Source organism: Macaca nemestrina, chromosome 8 (genome assembly GCF_043159975.1).
Source record: "Macaca nemestrina isolate mMacNem1 chromosome 8, mMacNem.hap1, whole genome shotgun sequence".
Taxonomy (NCBI): Eukaryota; Metazoa; Chordata; class Mammalia; order Primates; family Cercopithecidae; genus Macaca; species Macaca nemestrina.
The window spans coordinates 65,539,264-65,562,356 of record NC_092132.1 but is presented as its reverse complement, the minus strand read 5'-3'; the positions used below and the strand labels follow the sequence as shown (position 1 = coordinate 65,562,356).

Genomic DNA, 23,093 nt, shown 5'->3' with positions numbered 1-23,093 from the left:
AACAAACAAGTAACATAAAACTGATTATAGAATTTGTAAAACAAGTAAAAACATGAAGTTTTCAGTGTTGTGAAGTTCTTTGATATGCCATTTAAGAATAGTTGATATGGCAATTATGAAGTTTGTTCTCTTTTTAGTAAAAGAGATCCTGTAAAAACGCGTTCTAAATAGTATTTTATTACTCTAGTTGAATGCTCTTCAAAACATTAAATTTGAACTTGTTTTATAAGAATCTAAAATTCAGGCTGGATATGTCAACTTAGGCTGCAGCAGAAGCTTTCACGGTGGAGCAGGAGGATATCTCACTCCAGCTGCTAGGAAACAGAGAAACAAGCCTGATATTATGTGTTAAATAGTAAGTAAGTAAACAATTAACGTGGCTGTCAGGCTCTGTCTGTGTTCTTAATCCTGTATTCACCCCACAGGCTGAGAAGGCACACTCAGAGAATCAGCCCAGCTACAACCTAATGGAATAAAAATGAGCTAAGCGAGAACAGGAGCAGGAAACAGATGCATTAAAGAGAGAGAGAAAAAAGAAAGCAGCGTTCTCTAAAAATCATGTATATTTGTACATAGAATACACAAAGCAAACAGATGTGAGGGCCCTTGGAATTTAATATATGGCTGTGTCCTGGTCATTTCTCTGTCACAGAAAAAAAATAAGCCCTTTCAAAGCCCTGGTCTGAAGGAAGAGCTAACATCAAACAGCCTCAGAATAACCAGGAGATTAAAGCCTGACGCTATTCAACTTCCTGCCTTGTAACTAACTAATCTCCTTAGAGATGGAAGACGACGAGGAGCCGCCATTGTATCAGAAAAGCTTTCCAGATCAGAGGCAGCAGCAGCGTGGTATATTAAAAGGAGCACAGGACCAGGAGTAAGAGGACTTGTACTGTTGTCCCTCCTAGGTCAGTCCCCAGAATCCTGTGCAGCCCACACATATCCCCTCTCTAGAGGTTAACTCGATGGCCATCCCCCCACACTGCTCCCCTGCTCAGCACACCTGAGAGTAGCCTTTGCCACAGTGAGCGCAGAAGAAAGGCTCTCTGGCAGAGGAAGAACTCAGCACTATTTCAAAGGCTCCTTGCAGCCAGCTCCTCCTGACCACTCATGAGGCCAAGAGTACCTCTAACATTTGCGTGACTCTCGACTGTTCCCTAGACTCTATCTTTAACCACTAGTTTCTAAGCACTCCCCGGTCCTGCCAGCTCCCGGGTCTGGCTCTCCTATTGTTCCATTCCCAGCCTAGCCTTGGCAGTCCCTGGTCCTGGCCTCAGATATCTGCCATAATTCAAGGGCCTGGCATGGCAACAGTACTTTAACTAGAAACCTAAAAGTATTTTGGAAAAATGACTGAGCAAATATGAGAGGGTAAAGCCACTTCCACAAACCAGTAATTTGGTGAAACTTAGGAGAAACTTTGCAGAAAGTTTTAATACCGCTCCTGCCCACCCCCCCCTCCAAAAAAGTCAGATCTGTTTATCAGTCAGTCTTACATTCATAATCAGCTTGTGAAACTGGGGATATTATTAATATTTAAACTAAAAAATGAAGTATCTGCAAATATTCACCTTGCAGTACCCTCAAATACTCAGTACATCACAAAAAGTAAACTACAATATTATAATGTACTCAAAACCACCCAAAAGGTACTGATCTACGCAGTGAAAAAATACTGATGAGTTGTAAAAGCAAATATATCATCAAAACCTAGGGACTAATATTCTAAGGTAATGTACTATTGAAACAGAACCATAAGAATAATTATATTCTGCTATATATGTATGTATATATATATACACACACACACACACACTTTTTTCTTTTTCTTTTTTTTTGGAGACAGAGTCTGGCTGTGTCATCGAGGCTGAAGTGCAGTGGCATGATCTTATGATCTTGGCTCACTGCAAACTCTGCCTGCTGGGCTCAAGCCACCCTCCCATCTCAGCCTCCAAGTAGCTGGGACTGCAGACATGTGCCACCACACCCAGCTAATTTTTGGTGTGTTTTTGTAGAGATGGAGTTTTGGCATGTTGCTCAAGCTGGTTTCAAACTCCTGAGCTCAAGCAATCCACTCGCCTCAGCCTCCCAAAGTGTTGGGATTACAGGTGTGAGCCACCGTGCCCAGCCCTATATATTTTACAGTTAAAATATCCTGACCTGTCTGTCTCCTCTCCATCCCCCAACTGAATTCTATGCAAAGTCATAATCCTTTTTTTTTTTTTTTTAGACAGAGTCTCTGTTGCCTAGGCTGGAGTGCAGTGGTACGATCTCGGCTCACTGCAACTTCCGCCTCCTGGATTAAAACAATTCTCCTGCCTCATAGCTGGGTTTACAGGCATCTGCCACCATGTCTGGCTAATTTTTTGTATTTTTAGTAGCAACAGGGTTTCACCATGTTGGCCAGGCTGGTCTTGAACTCCTGACCTCAGGTGATCCACCTTTCTTGGCCTCCCAAAGTGCTGGGATTACAGGCATGAGCCACCACACCTGGCCTTCATAATCTTCTTTCTGTTTGTTGTTTCTCAAAAAACAGGCAATCACTTGAACAATAATATGAAGATTGCAAATATTCACCAAGCAGAATTTAGCACAAGGAATTTAGCACAATGGATGCCTGTTGAGTGATAAATAGATGAATAAACGAATGAATGAATGAATGAATGAGCAGACGAATGAAAATTCAACTCCTGTGATTGCTGCTGAAAAAAATTCAGAACCAGAATCTGATCTATTTTTTTTTTTTTTAACATCTGGTAGTTCAGAAGACTTGCCTCAGTGTAAGGTGGCATTTAAATAATAGTCCAGAGCTATTTTCAAAGTGAACAGAAACATATGATTCAGGTTCATTTTAAAAGTCAGACTGGTTTGACCAGGTTGGCTCTTTTCTTCCTGTGCACTTGACTCCTGCGCTCTTGGCGCTGGAAGTGATTAAGAGGTGTGAACCATCCCACTGGAGCTGCTGTTTGTTCACAGTGATGACCCTGGAGCCCGCCAGGCTGTTTCTCTAGGCAACCAAACTTACAAAGAACTCAAGGAGGCAAACTCTTGATTACATTGTAATGTTTTCAGAAGCAACATAAGGCTTCTCTTGAAAATGTCTTTGTGCTCTATTTTTTCTTTTTTATTAAAACTTAAAAGTCAGTGGCTCCAAGAAGAAACAATGGAGAGCCTACCTCCCACCTTACTAGAGTCATTTATGGACCCAAGAAAGAAAGGCAGGGGGGCGGCATTCTGAGCATGTATTCATTTTATTAGACGCCCTGAACCAAGGAAGAGCCAGATCCGTGAGAATAGTGGGCCACATAGTGCCCACTTTTCCCCAGTTCCCCCAATTCCTCAGTTTCCTGCTTTGTTTATGCCTTCTATGTCATGAACGATTAGATTTCACCTCTAATACTTTCTTCCCACAGCATCAAATGTGTCTTGTTTTGTTTTCACTTTTTTTTCCTTCAGATTCAACGGTTTCTATCAATATACTGATAAAAACCACAGCACAAACACTAGCTGTATAAGTAAATATACAGTTAAGATTTTACCTTAAAACAGTATACCATCTAAATTGTCCAAGGAGCACATTTTGGCTTCAAGTAGATTAACATTACCACATTGTCCCCATAGCAGAGGGAGGGGTAGAAACTCTTAGCCCATTAGAGCTGGTTTGGAATTGCACCTCTAGGACTGACTGACTGTGTGATCTTAGGTGTTATTTAATTACTGTGTGCCTTTGTTTCTTCATCAATAAAATAAAGATAATACCTATGTGAAAGGGCTAATAAGTATTAAATGAGTAATGTAAAGGAGGAGCAGAGAGCAATACTGGTACATAACAGGCATTTAATTAATACTACTAACACACTACTGTCAGTCAACTACAGACTTTGAAAAATATCAAGTCCTAAGCAAATATAAGACACTATTAATGACCATATGCTTGGGTTGGGGAGCAAGCAGTGTAAAGAGTTGCCATTCTGAATTTTGAAACATACACACAATAATAACATCGAGCTATGCAAATAGATCAATGAAACACAATAGTCCAGCAATAATCCAAAAAGAAAAGTATTTTCAAGAAATATTTGTTGGAACAGATGAAAATCAGTATGAGGAAACATAAATTGTGATCCCTCTTTTATTCCGTATACAAAAATTAATTCAAGATGGATCATACACCTAAATATACATCCAAGAACTGTGAAGCATCCAGAAGAAAACATAGAATATCTTTACAACCTTGAGGTAGACAAAAGTTTTATAGACTAGATACAAAAAACACTAACCAAAAAAAAAAAAAAAAATGCCAGACTGCAGTAAAATTAAAAATTGAATGGCCGGGCGCAGTGGCTTATGGCCAGATATGGTGGCTCATCCCTATAATACCAGCACTTTGGGAGGCCAAGGTGGGAGGATGGCTTGAGGCCAGGAATTCCAGACCAGCCTTGGCAACATAGCAAAACCCCATCTCTACAAAACATTTAAAAATTAGCAGAGTGTGATGGTGCACATCTGTAGCCCCAGCTACTCAGGAGGCTGAGGTGGGAGGATTACTTGAGCCCAGGAGTTCGAGACTGCAGAGAGCAATGATGGCTCCACTGTATTCCAGCCTGGGTGACAGAGGGAGATGCCATCTCAAAAAATATACATATATGTATATAAATGTAAAAAATTTGTTCATTAAAAAGCACTATTAAGAAAATGAACAGACAAACCACAGAGTAGGAAAGGTAATTGCATACATAAACCCAATTTTAAAATTATATCTAGAATATATAATGAGCACAGTGGCTCACACCTCTAATCCCAGCTTTTTGGGAGGCCAAGGCAGGAAGATTGCTTAAGGGCAGGAGTTCAACACCAACCTGGGCAACATAACGAGACCCTGTCTCATTTTAAAAAACAAAACCAACAACAAAAAAATCCAGAATATATAATAAAGTCCTACACATTACCAATAAGAAGGTAAACAATACTTTAAAAAATGGACAAAAGACTTGAATAGACACTTCACAAAATAAGAAATATTATTGACCGGCCGGGCACGGTGGCTCACATCTGTAATTCCAGCACTTTGGGAGGCCAAGGAGGGCGGATCACAAGGTCAGGAGATGGAGACCATCCTGGCTAACACGGTGAAACCCCGTCTCTACTGAAAGCATAAAAAAAAAAATTAGCCGGTGGTGGCGGGCACCTGTAGTCCCAGCTACTTGGGAGGCTGAGGCAGGAGAATGGTGTGAACCCTGGAGGTGGAACTTGCAGTGAGCTGAGATCATGCCTCTGCACTCCAGCCTAGGACACAGAGCGAGACTCCATCTCAAAAACAAAAAAAAAAAAAAAAAAGGAAATATGATTGACCAAGAAAGCAGATGTAAAAGTGCACAGCAATATTCTCAGGGAGTTGCAAATTAAAACCTCCGTGATACACCATTTCACACCCCCTAGAATGGCTAAACCATAAAAGACTGACAACACTACCTGTGATCAAAGATGTAGAATACTTGAATCTCTCATACATTCTAGTAGGAATGCAAAATGTTACAACCACTTTGGAGAACTGTTTGGAATTTTCTTATGTTGGTAGACTTACACTGATACTATGAACTAGCAATTTCACGCTTAGATGTTGAAATGAAAATATATGCCCCACTCCAGAGAACCTTATTTATAGTAGACAAATATTAATCAATCAAAATGTCTATCACCAGGAGATAAACAGAAGAATGGATAAATTGTGATACATTCATATGATGGAATATTACTCACAAAAGAGCAAATTACTGATACACATACCAATGTGGCTGAATCTCAAAAACATCATGTTAAGGGGAAGACTACATACCATCCAATTTCATCTATATGAAATCCAAGAACAGGCAAAACCAGTCTACAGCGATAGAATTCAGAAAGCCAGTTGTTTTGTTGGGGATAGGAAATGTGGAAGGCTAAAAAGGAGCACAGGGGAACCTTCTGGAATAATGGAAATGTTCTATATCTTGCTTCAGATCGTGGTCACATTAATGTATACAATTGTCAAAAATTGAGTGACTGAGTGCAATATAGTTGTCATCAAATTGAGTGGCCGGGTACAGTGGCTCATGCCAATAATCCCAGCACTTTGGGAGGTCGAAGGCTGGTCAGGAGTTCGAGACCTACCTGGCCAACAAGGGGAAACCCCCACCTCTACTAAAAATACAAAAATTAGCCAGTCATGGTGGCATGCACCTGTAATCCCAGCTACTTGGGAGGCTGAAGCAAGCGAATCACCGGAACCCGGGAGGGAGGCAGAGGTTGCAGTGTGCCAAGATCGTGCCACTGCACTCTGGGCCTGGGCAGCAGAGCAAGACTCTGTCTCAAAAAAAAAAAAAAAAAATCAAATTGAGCACGAAAGATCTGTAAGTGATAATATATGTTAATTATGCCTTAATAGAACATATGCACACACAAGACCAGGTGACTCCATCTCTGCCCTCAAAAAGTTTACAATAGAGTTGAGGATAATAGATATTGCCCCATTAAGATTATTAGGGAAACTAAATTATAAGGTATTTGTGGAGTCTCATTCGTTCAAACAGCATGTGGCATGACACACAACAAAATGTCTCCCATGAAGCCTGTAAACTTCATAATTGGGATGAGGCTTTTAATGCATAAAGGACCTCTTTTGGCCTGCCTTCCTACCACTTCCAGTGGAGCTAGCAGGCGGCTATGAAAGGGGCTGTTCTCCTCTAGCAAAAGAGCCCTGGGTTACTAAGTTCTTCCTCCTTGCCTCTTTCACCTTCACTGTTTATTGTTTTGTCTTGTGTATCTGCTGCTGCCAGCCCAAGGCAGGCCCCTGTCCTCTCTGCACTGTGCCCCCAGGGATTAGGCCTCACTCATCACTCCGTAATGTTTTCATTACTGATCCTAGAGCCGCCACAATATGACTCATAAAAGAGCAACCCTCCCCAACACTCACATTCTTGATCCTGAAGCCAGAAAGCAAAAATCCAAATTATTTTTTTCCTCTCTGTTTTATTTTTATGTTCGCTTTCAGTGTCTGTATCCTAGAGCCATCATGCTTTTTAATTTGTGATGTTCCAATTGATAGTGACATTGGCCGAAACTTAAAAATCAGTCAACAGAAACCATTCCTGGCTCCCTGGGACAATGGATGGAGGGAAGTGTCCTGACACAGTTCAGAAAAACTCAGTGGGGTGCATGGAGGGAGAAGCCAAGAACAAGTCCTTTATGTGGGGCATTGTTTCCATTTCTAAACCATTCTATCGTGTGTCCTCTTTTCACTCACAAATGGAATATTGTTCCCTTTCTTTCTGCCAGCGGACCCAAAGAGGAGTAGAGAGGGGAGTTTAAGGAGTAGAGCAGGAAAAGAGTATACAAAATGGCTCGGTTTTTTTTTTTTTTTTTTTTTTTAGTTAAACTCATAGAAACTAGAGAGGGAAAAAGTCCCATTCAGTTACATTGTTCCTCCCTCATTTAGAACAGATTAAGTAGCATGGAGCAGGTGGAGATAGCCTGCAAGGGACGAACTAACACTTACAGTTCCGCCTACCCTTTTGCTTCTGTGCTTCCCATTCAGTAAAAACACAGTACACGTGATTAAAGATAGAAAATAACCTAATTGACAATCATCTGGAAACATCACTCAGTGTTTGCACAGGTGCTATTGCCATTTCACCCCTAATTCCTTAAAATCAGTGGGGCCTTCCCACTTGGAGATGAAATTTCCTTCTTGCTTTCCATATTGCAGTCTTTTAGAGAAGGAATCCTTCCAGCTTTTTAGCCATCTGACTTCCAAAACATCCACATCCTACTCATGTTTCAGCATCTAGATCAAGTATCACCTCGTTCACGAATCCCCTGAGCACCTCTCTTTTCCACACCCCTTGGAAGTTCTCTTGCTTCCCTTTCTCACTGTACCTGTGCTCTTCTCTCTTATAGCACTCAGCATTTTTCACTTTGTCAGTCTCCTTTTCTTCCTGCAATTCTTAGCTGAAGAGTTCAGCTGACTTTCTAGAGAAATAATTGTCATCTCCTCTAGCAGACTGCCTGGAGGAGCAGTGTGATTTCATCACACTTTATGTGAATTTCCATAAAGCAATGATTTCCTGTATTGTAGACACTCATTAGCTCCCCTGTCTCTGGGCTCCAGGAAGGCAGAAATGATGTCTCTACCTGTTTGATTACCCAGCATGTACCCTTACATATCATATACAACACATACTACATACACATGTTCATTGAATTTAGCTATGTTGAGGTCACTGTGAATCTTCTTTGTATTGTTATTATTAGTTATGGAAGTGGAGAAGTAAGAAACAATTCTGCAATGAGTACACAAATGAGAAAGTATAAAGAAAGTAGCAGTGGACAACTCATTTGAGCAACTTGATTATTAAAAAAGAAATAGAGGCCAGGTGCAATAGCTCACACCTGTAATCCCAGCACTTTGTGAGACTAAGGTAGATGGATCCCTTGAGCCCAGGAGTCTGAGACCAGCCTGGGCAACATGGCAAAACCCTGTCTCTACTAAAAATAAAAAAATAAAATGAGCCAGGTGTGGTGGCATGCGCCCGTGGTCCCAGCTACTGAGGAGGCTGAAGTGGGAGGATCCCTTGACCCTGGAGGCAGAGGTAGAGGTTGCAGTAAGCCGAGATGGCACTCCGGCCTAGGTGACAGAGCCAGACCTTGTCTCAAAAAAAAAAAAAAAAAAAAAGAGTTTGAGACCAACCTGGGCAACATAGCAAGACCTCATCTCTACAAAAAATAAAAATAAAACAGCTAGGCATGGTGGGATATGCCTCTAGTCCCATCCACTAGGGATGTTGAGGCAGGAGGATCGCTTGAGCCTGGAAGATGGAGGCTGCAGTATGCCGTGATGGTGCCACTGCACAACAACCTGGGCAACAGAGAGAGAGATCCTGTCTCAAAAAAATAAAAAATAAAAAAATACACAGACTATTGGTGGCCCAGTGAAAGATGTCTTTCTCCCCATTTAACCAAGTCTGGGTGCTACCACGTGCCAAGTGACTTGCCTTTGATGCTGTTGACAGATCAGTACATCCCCTCACTGTAAGCATATATTAGAAGTGACAGATATTAAGCAAATGCCAATTATTTAATAAACTTGATAAATACTACAAATAAAAAGTTTCAATGCTAAGAGAGCATATGAGACCTAGCCAGAGGGATCAGAGAAATTCTCTCTGAAGAATTAAAGGATATTAAGGAATTACCTAGGCTAGGTGGTGGCAGGAGCCTTCCAAGTAGAGAGAAGTATATGCTGAAGGCCCTGAAGCAGTAGAAAATGGGGCATTTGAGAAACTGGGAGGATGGCAGAGTAGGTGGCACAGCACAAAAAGGGGAATAACACAGCAGGGTGAGGATAGAGAGGTGGGTAGACCTGACCTCAGGGAGCACTTTGTAAGTCATGTTAAGGAGTTTGGAAATGCAATTGGTTTTTTTAATTTTTTTTTTTTTTTTTTTTTTTTTTTGAGACAGGGTCTCACTATGTTGCTCAGGCTGGTCTCAAACTCCTGAGCTCAAGCGAGCTGCATGCCTTGGGCCCCCAAAGTGCTAAGATTACAGGTGTGAGCCACTGCACCTGGCCAGCCACTGATGGTTTTAAACAGATTAGATTTGCACTTCAAAAAGACACTCTGCTTGTAGAGTGGAGAGTGGATTGTTGGGTGGAAAGGGGTGGGGTGCAGTCGTCAAGATCAGATGCTGGAAGACTAGTTAGAATATTGCAGAAATTGAGAATGAAGGTGAATGTGGCTTGGTGTAGCATTGGAGATGGAGAGAAGATGAATTTGGAGAGCTTTAGGGAGAAGGACAGACAGGACCAGATCATGGACATGATATGGGAATGGAGGGAGAAGCAGAGTCACCAAAGGGCTACTGAGTGGACAGGATGCTGTTGACTAAAACAGAAACAGAAGAGAACCTCCTTCTCCAGCCAGGAAGTGCATAAGGGCCAGCATGAAAATCTCCCGTCAGTTGAGCCCTCACCACACAGTGAGAACACAGCCCTCTCAGGCAGCAACACTCTCAGTAGCATGGTCCGTGGTAATGAAAAGATCAGGCGGTTTTGGCTCATACACGTGTACTCGTGTGCTATCTGACAGGGTTTTAGTATTTCCTTCCGTCTTTCCCTAGCTGATATCTCACTCAGACAACAGGAACAAACAGAACTTTGTGATTTTATTTCTTTCTTTATTTATTTTGAGCTTCCAACAATCCTTTTTATATAATCTTCAACAATAACTGGCCTTTGAGTGTCTGGGCACAGGCTGTACGCTGTGCTGGGAGACACTGATCTTCTGTAGTGAGACAGAAAGATAAGCCTATAGATGAAGCATTAGGCAGCTATCACAGCGATGGCAGTGCATTTGCCCTTCTGCTTCTCTGTTCCCCATTGCAAGTGCCCAACCTCCGGATTTGCCTGGGCTGTCTTAATCCCACTTCACCTACTGTAGCTTTTTATTCTTGGTGATGGGCTTACACCTAACACAGCATAGAAGAGACACACCACTGACTTCTGTTTTCTTTACGAGGACAAGGCAGGGATTCAAAATTCAAAAGAAGCAGCAGTTCGGATTCTAGTTCTAAGGAGGACGTTTTCCTGCTGCATGAAGTCAGATGGTAGACACTTCGCCAGCCCCACCTAAGAAATCGGCACATCTCTCAACCCCATGCTTAAGGCTGCAGGAAGTTCGTACAGGGTCCTCTGGGTGCCCCAAACCAACACTTGGCCATAGAATTCCTAGGGCAGATTGTAGAGAGGAATCTAATGACCTGTTTTCTAGTCTTAGTTCGGGCACTAATTGGTCAAGTGATTTTGTACAAGTGACTCACCTCATCTTTCCAAAAATGAGATGGAATGGAGTAGAATGTCTCATCTCATAGTTCAGTTTAGCCTTCAGTATCTTGGCAGAGTCAAAATTACATCCAGATTAATAAGCTGCTGTTGAGGGTCTTGTTTTTTGAGTCATCTTTTGCTTTCCAACTGAATTTCCTAGACAGATAATTTATTGCTATTTTCATCATGCAGAGTTTACGAAGGGTGAGATGAAAAGGTAGGAAAGGCATAATACCCAGGTGATAAAATAATCTATACAACAAATCCTCATGACACATATTTACCCCTATGTAACAAACCAGCACAGCATGCACAAGTTCCCCTGACCTTAAAATAAAAGGTTTTTTTTTTTTTTAGTGTTTAAAAAGGCAGGAATGTGGTTGGGCGCAGTGTCTCACACGTGTAATCCTAGCACTTCGGGAGGCTGAGGCGGGTGGACTGCTTGAGGTCAGGAGTTCAAGACCAGCCTGGCCAATATGGTGAAACCCCATCTCTACCAATAATACAGAAATTAGCCGGGCGTGGTGGCACACGCCTATAGTCCCAACTACTCAGGAGGCTGAGGCAGAAGAATCGCTTGAACCTGGGAGGCAGAGGTTGCAGTGAGCCGAGATCACACCACTGCACTCCAGCCTGGTGACACAGCGAGACTCTGTCTCAAAAACAAATAAAAGGCAGGAATGTCTGCTTATAGTTTATTCCATCTCTCTTAATAAGGTCAGGGCTCATGGGGCTGTCTTGTTTACCACAGTACAGTGTCTGTCACATAGTAGGCACTCAGTAAGTACTTGTTGAATGGACAAGTGAATGTTCAGAACAGATTGTCCTATATGGAGAATAGGAGGCTCTCCTCCAATAAGGGCAAGGTGAGGGCTTAATGAAAACTGAAATTTCAGCAAGGAGAGGAAAATTCTTTATTTTCATGGAGAACCTACATTCCTGGACCACAAAGAAACAATTCTAGTTGCAGAACAGGAAGCACTGTCTTGGTATAGAGCTACATGAGCCTCAAACGGCAGCCTAAAGCAAACAATGTGTTGCAATTATGTGAAACCTTCATGAACATCAGTTTTTCTGGTTAAAGTAGTACTAATATTGTTTTCATACTAAAGCAAAAATGTATATGTTATGAAGAAGAATGCAAAGTTAGCATGGCTTTGAAAAGTAAGAAGTGAGTCAGGGCGCAGTGGCTCATGCTCATAATCCCAGCATTTTGGGAGGCTGAGGAGGGTGGATCACTTGAGATCAGGAGTTTGAGACCAGCCTGGCCAACATGGCGAAACCCCGTTCCTACTAAAAACACACACACAAAAATTAGCCGGGCATGGTGGTACATGCCTGTAATCCCAGCTACTTGGTAAGCTGAGGCACGAGAATCGCTTGAACCCAGGAGGTGGGAGTTGCAGTAAGCCGGGATCATGCCACTGCACTCCAGCCTGGGTAACAGAGTGAGACTGTCTCAAAAAAAAAAAAAAAAAAAAAAAAAAGTGAGACTTACAGATTTTGTGGAATAGCACAGTGGCGACAACAGTGCGCCACTAGAGAGGCCAGGCGTCTACTCTCATGAACACGCGATCTGACTTTGGAAAAGTTACTTTACCTGTGGCCTCAGTTTCCTTACTTGTGAGAAGGGGATCCGACTAAGTGGTCTCTAATACCTCTTCCAATCTTAGAAGACTCTGATGCTCATTCCCCAGGAAATGACAAAATCCATTCTTATCGAGTTGTAGCTTCTGACATATTTTGTCATTGCTCTGACCTCCTCTGGCCTTAGCAGTGACGTTTACTAACTACAGAGGAAGGTAGGAAATCTCTAACAGCAGATCCTGTAAGATACTGCATTTTCCATTTTCCCCTGCCCTCTTCCCTCTCTCTCTCTTTCTCTGTGATATTATATACAACATATTAAAAAATTATATTATAAAAATGTATTTTATACAGAAATAAATGCTTCCAATGAACCCAGCTAACTCTGGCTATCAGTTTGCCTGAAACCCCTTTTCTCCCATCATGCGCATAGTTCTGGGAATATCTGTCTGCCCTCCTTGCCTCTCCTTCCACACTGTTCACTCACCATTTGATTGCTTTCTGTCTGTCTTGCACTCTTACCACTCTGCAGAAGGTCTTCACTTCCTTTTGCTAAATGCAAACAGTACAATCCTGTGACTTCTGGTGCATTCCTCATTCTCCAACTTCTCCCAGCAATCCTCTCTATAGAGCATATACGAATTAGGCATGGCATATGTTTTTGTGGAATTGAATTTCTGAATGTGTTATTTTATACTTAGTGTTACTGTTACTGAAAAGTAACCCTACTCCACTTACTAGAAAGCTTTCTCTTCAGAAGAGATAACCCCCTTTAGCCGAATTGCACTTAGGATAAAGCAAAAATAGCTGAAATAAAGCAAACTACTTCCTCCCCTACCAAAGAAAAACCCTCTAAGGATGATAAACTTCCACAAATTCAGCTAATAGCTTCTTTGTGTCTCAGTATCTGTCTCCCCCTGACCAATCCTAACCACACTTCAAGGCCTATCTCAAGTATCTTTTTTTTTTTTTTAATGAGATAGGGTCTTGTTTTGTTGTCCAGGCTGGAGTGCAGTGGCGCAATTGTGGCTCACTGCAGCCTCAACTTCCCGGGCTCAAGCAGTTCTCCTATGTCACCCTCCCTAGTAGCTGGGACATTTCTTTCCTCTTTCTTTCTTGCTTTCTTGCTTTCTCTTCTCTCTCTCTTACTTTCTCCTTCCTTCCATCCTTCCCTCCCTCCCTCTCTCTCTCTCTCTCCTTCTTTCCTTCCTTCCTTCCTTCCTTCTTTCTTTCTTTCTTTCTTTCTTTCTTTTCTTTTCTCTCTCTCTCTCTCTCTCTCTTTCTATTTTAGAGATGGGGGTCTCACTATGGCGCTCAGGCTGATCTCAAACTCTGGGCTCAAGCAATCCACCTGCCTCAGCTTCCCAAAGTGCTGGTATTACCGGTGTGAACTGCACACCTGTAATTGAAATTCTTTTTTTTTTTTTTTTGAGACAGAGTTTCACTCTTGTTGCCCAGGCTGGAGTGCAATGGCATGATCTGGGCTCACTGCAACCTCCACCTCCCAGATTCAAGTGATTCTCCTACCTCAGCCTCCCAAGTAGCCAGGATTACAGGTGTGCACCAGCACACCCGGCTAAGTTTTTTGTATTTTTTGTAGAGACGGTGTTTCTCTGTGTTGGGTGGGCAGGTCTCAAACTCCCAACCTCAGGTGATCTGCCTGCCTCAGCCCCACAAAGTGCTGGGATTACAGGCGTGAGCCACTGCGCCTGGTCTCTATAATTGGAATTCTTGACCACTGCTATTGAAAATATTGTCTCCATGCACTCTGAGAGCTAAATGTTCTTATGACTCTTTTTTTGTGCATATCTCTCATAGAGTATTACAGATATTTACAATCCTACTCAAAAATAAACTCCTTGAAGGGCAATCTCCTTACATTCTTTTCTATATGCACCAAAGCACCTAGTAGATGTCTATTAAATATTTTTCTGAGTGGCTGATGACCATGGTTTCCATAAGATGTTTTAGTGTCAGACTCTGGCAAAATGTAATCATTATTTTTCTAGAGGACTCTCTACTATCATAACAAATTTAGTCTCATAGGTCTTTTTTGAGTAACCTGTTTGACTTTGAAGAAGGCCATTAAGAACAATTACAGATCTGTCATGAAGGGTTGGTATAGTCCCCAACTATCAGAATTTATTTGTCCTAAAATATTCATCCATTCCACAAATATTTGTTAGGCATCACTATGTACCAAGCACTATTCTAAACCCTGGAGATACTGCAGTGAATTTTAAAAAGTAGTGGGGGGAAAAAAAAACCTGCCCTCATGGAACTTACATTCCAGGGGTGAGGTGGATATAGAAAATAAGCAAAGAAAACAAGAATATGATATAATATAATAGGTCATAAATGCTATGGAGATAACTAAAACAGGCAAGGGGATGGGGATTATGAGAAAGGGTTGCAACTTTTCAGTGGTCTCAGTAGGACCCCTTGAGAAAGTGGCATTTGAGGAAATGAAGGAGCCAGGCTAAGTGGAAGGGGGTGGGATCATTCCAGGCAGCAGACCTAGTGAAGGCAAAGGCCCCGAGGGCAGTGGGCTAAGGGGATTTCAGGAAAAATGAGGCCAGTATGGCTGGAAGGAGAGATTGCTGGAGAAAATAATAGGAGAGGTTTAGGAGCTAAGGGGGTGGTATAAAGGGCAGATTGGGCAAAGCCTTTTCGGCCATTCTAGGGACTTTGGTGTTCATCCTGAGCGAGATGGAGCATTTTGATCCAATGAATGACACAATTTGGCTTTGGTTTTTAAATGATCACTCTGGCTTCTGTTTTGAGAATGTCTATCAGGGAACAGAGTTACAAACAAGGAGACTGCTTCACAAGCTACTGCAGTAATTCAGGTTAGAGATGATGAGGGGTTGGGCTAAGGTGATGGAAGTAGAGATGGTAAGAAAGAGTTGGATGCTGGATCCATGTTAAAGGTAGATCCAAAGGATTTACGGAGATATCAGAAATGGGGTATACATGAAAGAGAGGGGCCAAGGATGATTTCCAAAATGTTTGGCCTAAGCAACTGGCCAGAGTCGGGACAGAAGGCTGTGGAAAGTGGGAGGTGAAGGGGATCAGAAGTTTATTTTAGGAGATACTAAGTTTTGCAACGCTGTCTGGACATTCTAATGGAGTAGATGTTAAGTAAAGGGGTGTGTGTGTGTGTGTGTGTGTGTCTTGAATTCTGGAAAAGTTCAGGCTACAAATCCAAATCACTTAAAGAGTGAGTGTAGATAAGAGAAGATAATATGTGTGAAGGACTGGTTCCCAGGTACTCCAACTTTAAGATGCAGGGAAAATGAGCAGTGAAAACATGCTTGCATGTTTTGAATCATTTTCTACATTATATTCTCCAAAGGTAACATTCAGAAGCTCCGCTAGGGCCCCTCTTGTGGGTTCCTTCTGTACTAAGCCAACAGCTTCTATAACTGGCTGTGCAATCGCTACATTTTTCTAGGAAGTCACCTCAGAACTGGCTACTAAAATTGTCTGTTGGGCTTATGGGCCTTATATTGGAATCACACCTTCTCTCTTTTGCTTTTGGTAAAAAAAAATTTGAGAGGAATGGAGAGGGGGCATTACTTGATCTCTTCAGTAATATTTCCCAGAGCCAGGCAGTTCTGGCATGCCCAACTGCAAGATGCATACTTGAACACCAAGATATGTACTTATCTTATCCTGGCAATTAAGACCCTGTTCACTTTTGTTTAGAAAGATAGAAACCAATGCAATGATCTTTGGCTAGATTCTTCACAGAATACATGGAAACCTTGAACTCTAAAGTCAGCGAAACCAAAAATTCTCTTATTTCAAATGAGGCCTTTTAAAATGTATTTTTTCATGTGTTTATGCCTGACTCTTGAGGTCTTAACATCACGAACATTTTTTAAATATGAAAATTATATAAATAAAAATTTTGAGCTTTTGTCTGACTGCCCCCAAGTCCAGCCCCACCACACATTGGGAAGAGAGAGAGGTGGGAAGCAAATAGTAGTCCTTTAGGTAGCTCATTTGAGGAACAAACAGTATTATCTGGAAAGAAATCATGGGAAATGTAGATTTTCTTTTTTGGGAAAAAAAAAGGAAAATTTGATACCATGGGTTAAGTGCTTCCTAATTTTCTTTTTCACATACCTCATCTTTGTGTTATTATCCTATTGTACCTCTCAGAATTGCTGAAACCTCTAAACAAAGAAGTAGAAAGTACACAACTACAAAAGACTCCAAATCCTTTTTCTATGTCAGAACACAATACCAGCCTCTAGTCCAATTACACAGGACTATGCCTTCTTCTCTTTGAGTTGCAGAAAGAACACACTCATGCTTCTTAGCTTGTACTTATGTTCATCAGGCAGCTCTAAATGCATTTTAAGACATTTAATAAATGAGATGCAGACCCCTGACTCAATTTCTAGATTGATACTTTGAAAAGTTTGAATCTCTACTGAAAAGGGGGTAAAAAGAATTCAAAATTTCTGACATGTCACTGATACTCAAATTCTCAAAACATATTCCATAAATTTGTAGATGCCTAAAGATTTCTGTGCATTCAGACCTTGGAACAAATAAACCAGTTCAGCAAATGGAATCTCATTCCTTTGGGAAGTCATATGGGAGGGGCACCTGCTTTAGAAAAACACAGAACACAGACTGGGCTTGAAGACTAATTCCATCATTTTCATTACTTGTGTGTCCAAAGGCAAGTTACCTTATCTCTTTAAGCTTTTAGCTTTCTTGTCTGGAAAAAGAAGATAATAAATGCCTTCCTCATTGGATTGTTGTGAATATTAACTGAGATAACTTAGGTAAGCACCTAGAACAGGGCTAGTGCTCAACAAATGTGATACCCCTAAATAGAAATGTAGAGAAATAGACTCAACCATAGTTACTGAAGAAAGGAGATATTTTGAGTGTGTTTTGAAATAGACATCAAATAACAAAGGGAAAGCACACAATTCTTTTTTTCAAGTGATTATATATTGTGATATGCATCATCCTTTCTTAAAGCAAGGAAAGTCTTGGCACTGCCAAATCTATTAATATAGCTTTATAATTATTACTCCGGGGAAAGAGATGAGCTTTTAAAAATTTTTAATTGGAGCTCAGATTTTAGAAATTTCCAAGATTTGGCAAATTCAAATACTAGAATCAATTTTGGAAACATCTACCAGTTATCCTTGCAACTTAGCTAAGACAAATGAAATCTTAATCTTGAAATTTCATTTCTGATGCTCTATTTCCATTCACATAAATTCTTTTCCTCTTTGTATGGCTCAGGAATAACCAAGTTCTTTTGATCTTGTTTCCTTATTTTCGTGTTCTCTAGAGAAACCCAGATATTCTTTTGTTCATATTTGTTGGACCACGACCAACAGTGGTCTGACGTGCCCTGTGCACCTCTAGTATAAGTTTCCATGTAATCCTTGTGGTCAACTCTGAATTTGCCTTTCCCAGATATTTTCTGTAATTTTATCAAACTGCCTCCCAATGCTTAATGACATACACAGAGAATTTGACCCAAATCTAACATGCCTAATGCTCTTTAGCCAGCCTCCTCTGGATTGGGATCTCACGACTAAGCAAAACCAGGCTTCAACTCTTCTTGGATGGAAAATCCAAGGGAAAGAGGATGTAAACTGAATGATAATCTTTCCTGCAATCAGCACTGAACCAACCACCCGTTATAGTCTGAGGTTTAACTGGAGCACATCCATTGGAATAACACATAAAACTAAGCTGCTGTTAATTTTTCCACTAAAATGCTTCATTTACCTAACATTCTTGAGGAATGAAGAATTCTACTTATCTATTTCACAACTAACTAAAGCTTATCCCCTTACATGCTAAAATCTTCTATTTTAAATCAAAATCCTTATAATCCTTATACTTGCCTACCTTTCTAAACAGTGCAATAAGTGTAATTTCAACTTGTCTTCAATATTAAAGTTCATAATTATTGTCATTTATATGGAGAATATTAATGGCCTTTTGTGCTGAAAAGGAAAGGTTTGTTGTTGTTATTGCTGTTGTTTTGAGACAGAGTATCGCTCTGTTGCCCAGGCTGGAGTGCAGTGGTGCAATCTTGGCTCACTGCAACCACTGCACTCCCAGGCTCAAGAGATTCTCATGCCTCAGCCTCCGGAGTAGCTGGGAAATTTTCATATTTTTAGTAGAGACAGGGTTTTGCCGTGTTGCTCAGGCTGGTCTGGAACTCCTGAGCTCAAGTGATCTGCCCACCTCAGCCTCCCAAAGTGCTACAATTACAGGCATGAGCCACTGTGCCTGGCTTGGAAAGGGAAGTTTGCTCACACATGCAACGACTCCATATGAACCTAATTGTTTTTTAAATTACTTGGCACTTCTTCTCTGAAGTCTGAAACTCTCTTCAGGTTCTCAGTTACAGTCAGTATTCTATCTTTTCCATTCTAATGGTCGATTGTGAGGTGGATTAAAAAAAAACAACAACAAACCAATACTATTAGGATTGTGCTTCAAGAAAAAGCAACTAGGCCCTGAGTGGATGTCTGTGGGAATCTCCTAATAACAAGGTATATGACCTTCAGTGCATGGCCGTATAAGTCTTTTTTTTTAAATGCTTTCTAATTTGATAGTTGTGTGTCTGAGAGTTAACGTTGGAGTCATTGTTTGAGTCAAGTGTTACCTCACCAGAGCATTTCCTTATTTTAAAAAAACACACACACAAAAAGTATTTAGTTCTCATCACTTCCCAGGCAGTTTTATGACTGGTCCTGCTTTCCTGTTTTTATTAATGGGAGCGGACAAGTGAAGTGACTTATTGAAGGCTAGCAACACTAGGGGTAGAATCAGATACAGAAGTTTAGTCTTTTAACTTCTCTGATCAATTCAGTAAACGCATCATGATCTACAGGACTTACACTTAACTGAAATTTTAATTGAGTAGTTTTTTGGTAAATCAAATGTTATAATGATAGTATATTTAGTGATGTCTCTAAATGATTTTTCATAAATGGAAGGACTGAGAGAAGCCTTATAGAAAGAGAAGGCAGAGCTTTTACAGTTGCCTTAATGGACTGGATGCCTCAGGATGCCTTTTTCTACCACCTGGGATTTGGTGATCTAAACCCAGTTTAGAATTTTTAAAAATGAAAGTTACTGCCAATCATGTGGCCCCTTGAGAATACGTAACAAAATGAAAGGAGATAGATGGATGTTTCTTGTCAGGTGTCTATAATTCCACCTGATACATAAAAGGCATTAAGTTGGCTGGGTGCGGTGGCTCACGCCTGTAATCGCAGTACTTTGGGAGGCTGAGGCAGGCAGATCATGAGGTCAGGAGATCAAAACCATCCTAGATAACACAGTGAAATCCTGTCTCTACTAAAAATACAAAAAATTAGCCGGGCGTGGTGGCGGGTGCCTGTGGTCCCAGCTACTGCGGAGGCTGAGGCAGGAGAATGGCGTGAACCCAGGAGGCAGAGCTTGCAGTGAGCCTAGATCAGGCCCCTGCACTCCAAGCCTGATCGACAGAGCAAGACTGCGTCTCAAAAAAAAAAAAAAAAAAAAAAAAAGCATAAAATTGATTTACTTCATTTTGAGGAGAGTAAAATCCTGCATACAAATCAACAGCTCTTTTAGACTAAATCTTTAGAACACAAAGTTTTTTGTTAGAAGTGAAGCAGTATCTACAATTAACAGATTCATCAGGCCGTATTTTTTGTTTTAATGCAAGCATGAGCCACATAGGCCTCTGCAGGGTAGTATGCTAAAGGCATTATCAGCCCAGATGTTTCTACCTTACCCTTGGCCATTCTGATATGAGAGATTTTGGGCTGTAGGTGGGCGGGAGGACCCCAGGTTACAGGAGTGGGAGGATGGCTGAAAGCAGGCAAACTTCTAAATGCCCTTCTGTGACTCTCCCAGGCTGAGTGGAGTACTATCTGGATCAGAGGGTTTCATTGTACCCAGCTCCACACTAAACTTTCAGCATTGGCCAGGGAGAATTGGTTAACTTCTTGTTGTCCACAAGGCATAAGGTAGTGTTCTGTGAGTTTCACTCACTGCAATTATTTATTTCTTACATTAAATTTTGCTCGAGTCCCTTACAATTTTTCAAAGATAGACATGTGGATGTGGGCAAGCAGGCACAAAAGCAAAAAAGCAAACAACAACAACAAAACCTCTTGAATTGCATTTTGCTTATTTTGATTATTCAGAGAAAACTTCTGAAAGTTAATGTAGCACAGATAGAAAAATGTGAAATACAGAGTTGAAAGAAGACAGTGCTTTCATCTGTCAAGCTTTAGGGGTTTCCCAGCCTGGAATGTACCCGGCTTTAATAGTTTTTAAGGGATTGGTTTTTATTCTGAACCCAAATCCCACCCCACCTCCCCAAACACACACGCGTACACGCAGGCACACGCTTATACATATCGGGTTATACAGTGATGCCAGAACAGACAAGGAAGGGAAGTCAAGATTAATAGCGGTGAGCAGGGCGCTGATTTCAGCCAGTTCTGTTTACACAGCATTTTCCTTCCAGAACCGCAGAGCTCTACACAGATACTATCTCACTAATCCTCAATGGAGCTTTCTCAAAGCGCCTTTATCCAGCCTCTCTCCTAGGAGAAAGTGAGGCATGGCGGGCAGAGGTGGTGAAGTCCTCGCAAAAGCTGGAAACATGACCCCGGGCTCCTGACGCACGGGCCATTGTCCTTTGCACTCCACCGCGCCACCTTCCTGTCAGGTGTCTGGTAAACAGGTTAACTGATCACTGATTGGGGCCTCCCGCCTACGTGCCGTGAGTGGCGGAAAGGAGCTTTTCCTTATCGATACGAAAATCTGAGTGCAAATCGATAAAGCTAGAGATTCAAAGACTGGCTTTATAAAACTGGAGAAGATGCACTCTGGCCACAGGCGGAGGGGGCGGCCCGGGGCCCCTGTCAGGAAGCCAAAGCGGCCCGAGGCACCCCTGGAAGGTTGCCGAGTGGGCAGCGCCGCCTCTTCGTGGCGAGTCCGGGACGGACGAGAAAGAAAACCAAGCCCCATTTGTTAATTTTTTTTTTTTTTTTTTTTTTTGTACTCTCAAATGCCACCGGCACATTCCTTTAAAAAAAAAAAATGAAAGGAAAGAAAGAAAGAAAAAGAAAATAAGAGAGGAAAAGGTCCTGAGAAATGACGGACGCTTGAACCTCGGGCCCGGGAAGACCAGCGCCCTTCGGCGGCTCGGCCTCGGGGGCGTGCGGAGGGCGGGCCTCGCGCGACCGCCGCTTTCCCAGGCCTCCAGGGGTGAGGAGGTGACGCCGCAGGCTTGGTGGCGGCTGGTTTTTCACACAGGAATCCCGCTCGCCACAGCTCACTCGAAGGCCGCCTCCCCGCTCCACCCCTAGCGCTGGGCGCCCGCGCCTTCCGACTCAGCCCGCCGCCGAGCAGACGGCGCGCCGCGGTAATTGGGCACAGGGCCTTTTTCAGAGTCGCTCAGTCGATAAATGAAACGTCAGCTCCCCTGTGATCCCGCGTGTGTGGGGCGGCGGCGGCTGCGAGCCGGGGCGCGGGGCCGGCCGGCAGCCGCTGCTCTTTCACAGCCCCAGGCCCTGCGCGGCCTGCAGGCTGCTGGCGACCTCCCTTCCCCTCCCGTGGCGCCTGTGGCCTCCCTTCCCCTCCTGGGGCGCCCGCGGCCTCCGACCCCCTGCCGGGGCGCCTGTGGCCTCCCGTCCCCTCCCGGGGCGTCCGCGGCCTCCGACCCCCTGCCGGAGCGCCCCAAGGGCCGCTGCCCCAATACCAGAGGCTCCTGCGGTCTCCTGATTTGGTTCTACATCTCTGAAACCCAGAGGTGAACAGGAAACCATGGAGGAGAATCCGAAACAGTCTTCCAAATCAGACCTCCAAAATAACTAAATTCTTCTTGTTAATCATTAGATTCTCCCTTTTATTTAATGTGTGAGTCCAAGGGGATTCCCTCTGCTTCCCCATTCAATTAGACAGCAACCGCTTCCTCTAAAGTTCTCTCATCTGAAACCATCTGAGCAGGAGCACTTTGACCAACCCAATTCTGCTCTGGTCTGGACTACTTCTCCCAGTTTAGGGATCAGTAAATTGCCAAACACTTCCCAGTTTATCCCTGAAGGAACCCCTGAAAAATGATGGCCTTTATTCTCCCTCAGAGAGGGAGCTTGAGCTCTTGAGAAAGACATGAAGGCATCACTTATTCCTCCCTAATCGGGTCAGTTAATTGCTGAGTGCTCGCTTCCTGATCTGCGTGATGGCCTCGGAACGGGGCTGCGTGTAGACCTGGGTGACTCTCAACTCAGATCCCGAGTGCAGGGCCTGGGAAGACGCTCTGTGCTACCTAATAAAAAGCACGAGGTAACAGCCCTTGGTACTTTCCATGGGATTTTATTATTATCTTGTTTACTCTTCACAACGGTCTCTTTTATGGGTAATCAAACAAGCTGAGGGAGGTTCAGAAATCTGCCTGAACCTCACAGTTCGTATACGTGGCAGATGTGTCTGACTCCATGATCTGAAGAGCTCCTCAGTCTCGGGCTAGCCGGAGTTGGATCAATATGGTGTGATAAAAAGCAGCAGAAAGGCAGGAGGGCAATGGAACCTGAGAAGGCATTCTACTTTTTATTAGATACTAGTTTAGAAGCTCAGTTTGCAGAAGCGGCATTCG

General features: G+C 42.6%; 1 long non-coding RNA gene across 1 annotated transcript in view; it reads right to left on the bottom strand.

The window, feature by feature from the left end:
* LOC112427021 (uncharacterized) overlaps nucleotides 1–13,121 on the bottom strand; it is a 62,801-nt gene extending 49,680 nt beyond the window's left edge. The window contains exons 1-2 of the long non-coding RNA XR_011606498.1: nucleotides 12,930–13,121; nucleotides 10,852–11,011 (exon numbers count right to left, since the gene is read on the bottom strand). This is a non-coding gene — a long non-coding RNA (uncharacterized lncRNA). The remainder of the gene's footprint in view (nucleotides 1–10,851; nucleotides 11,012–12,929) is intronic.
* Between the last annotated feature and the right edge of the window lie 9,972 nt (nucleotides 13,122–23,093).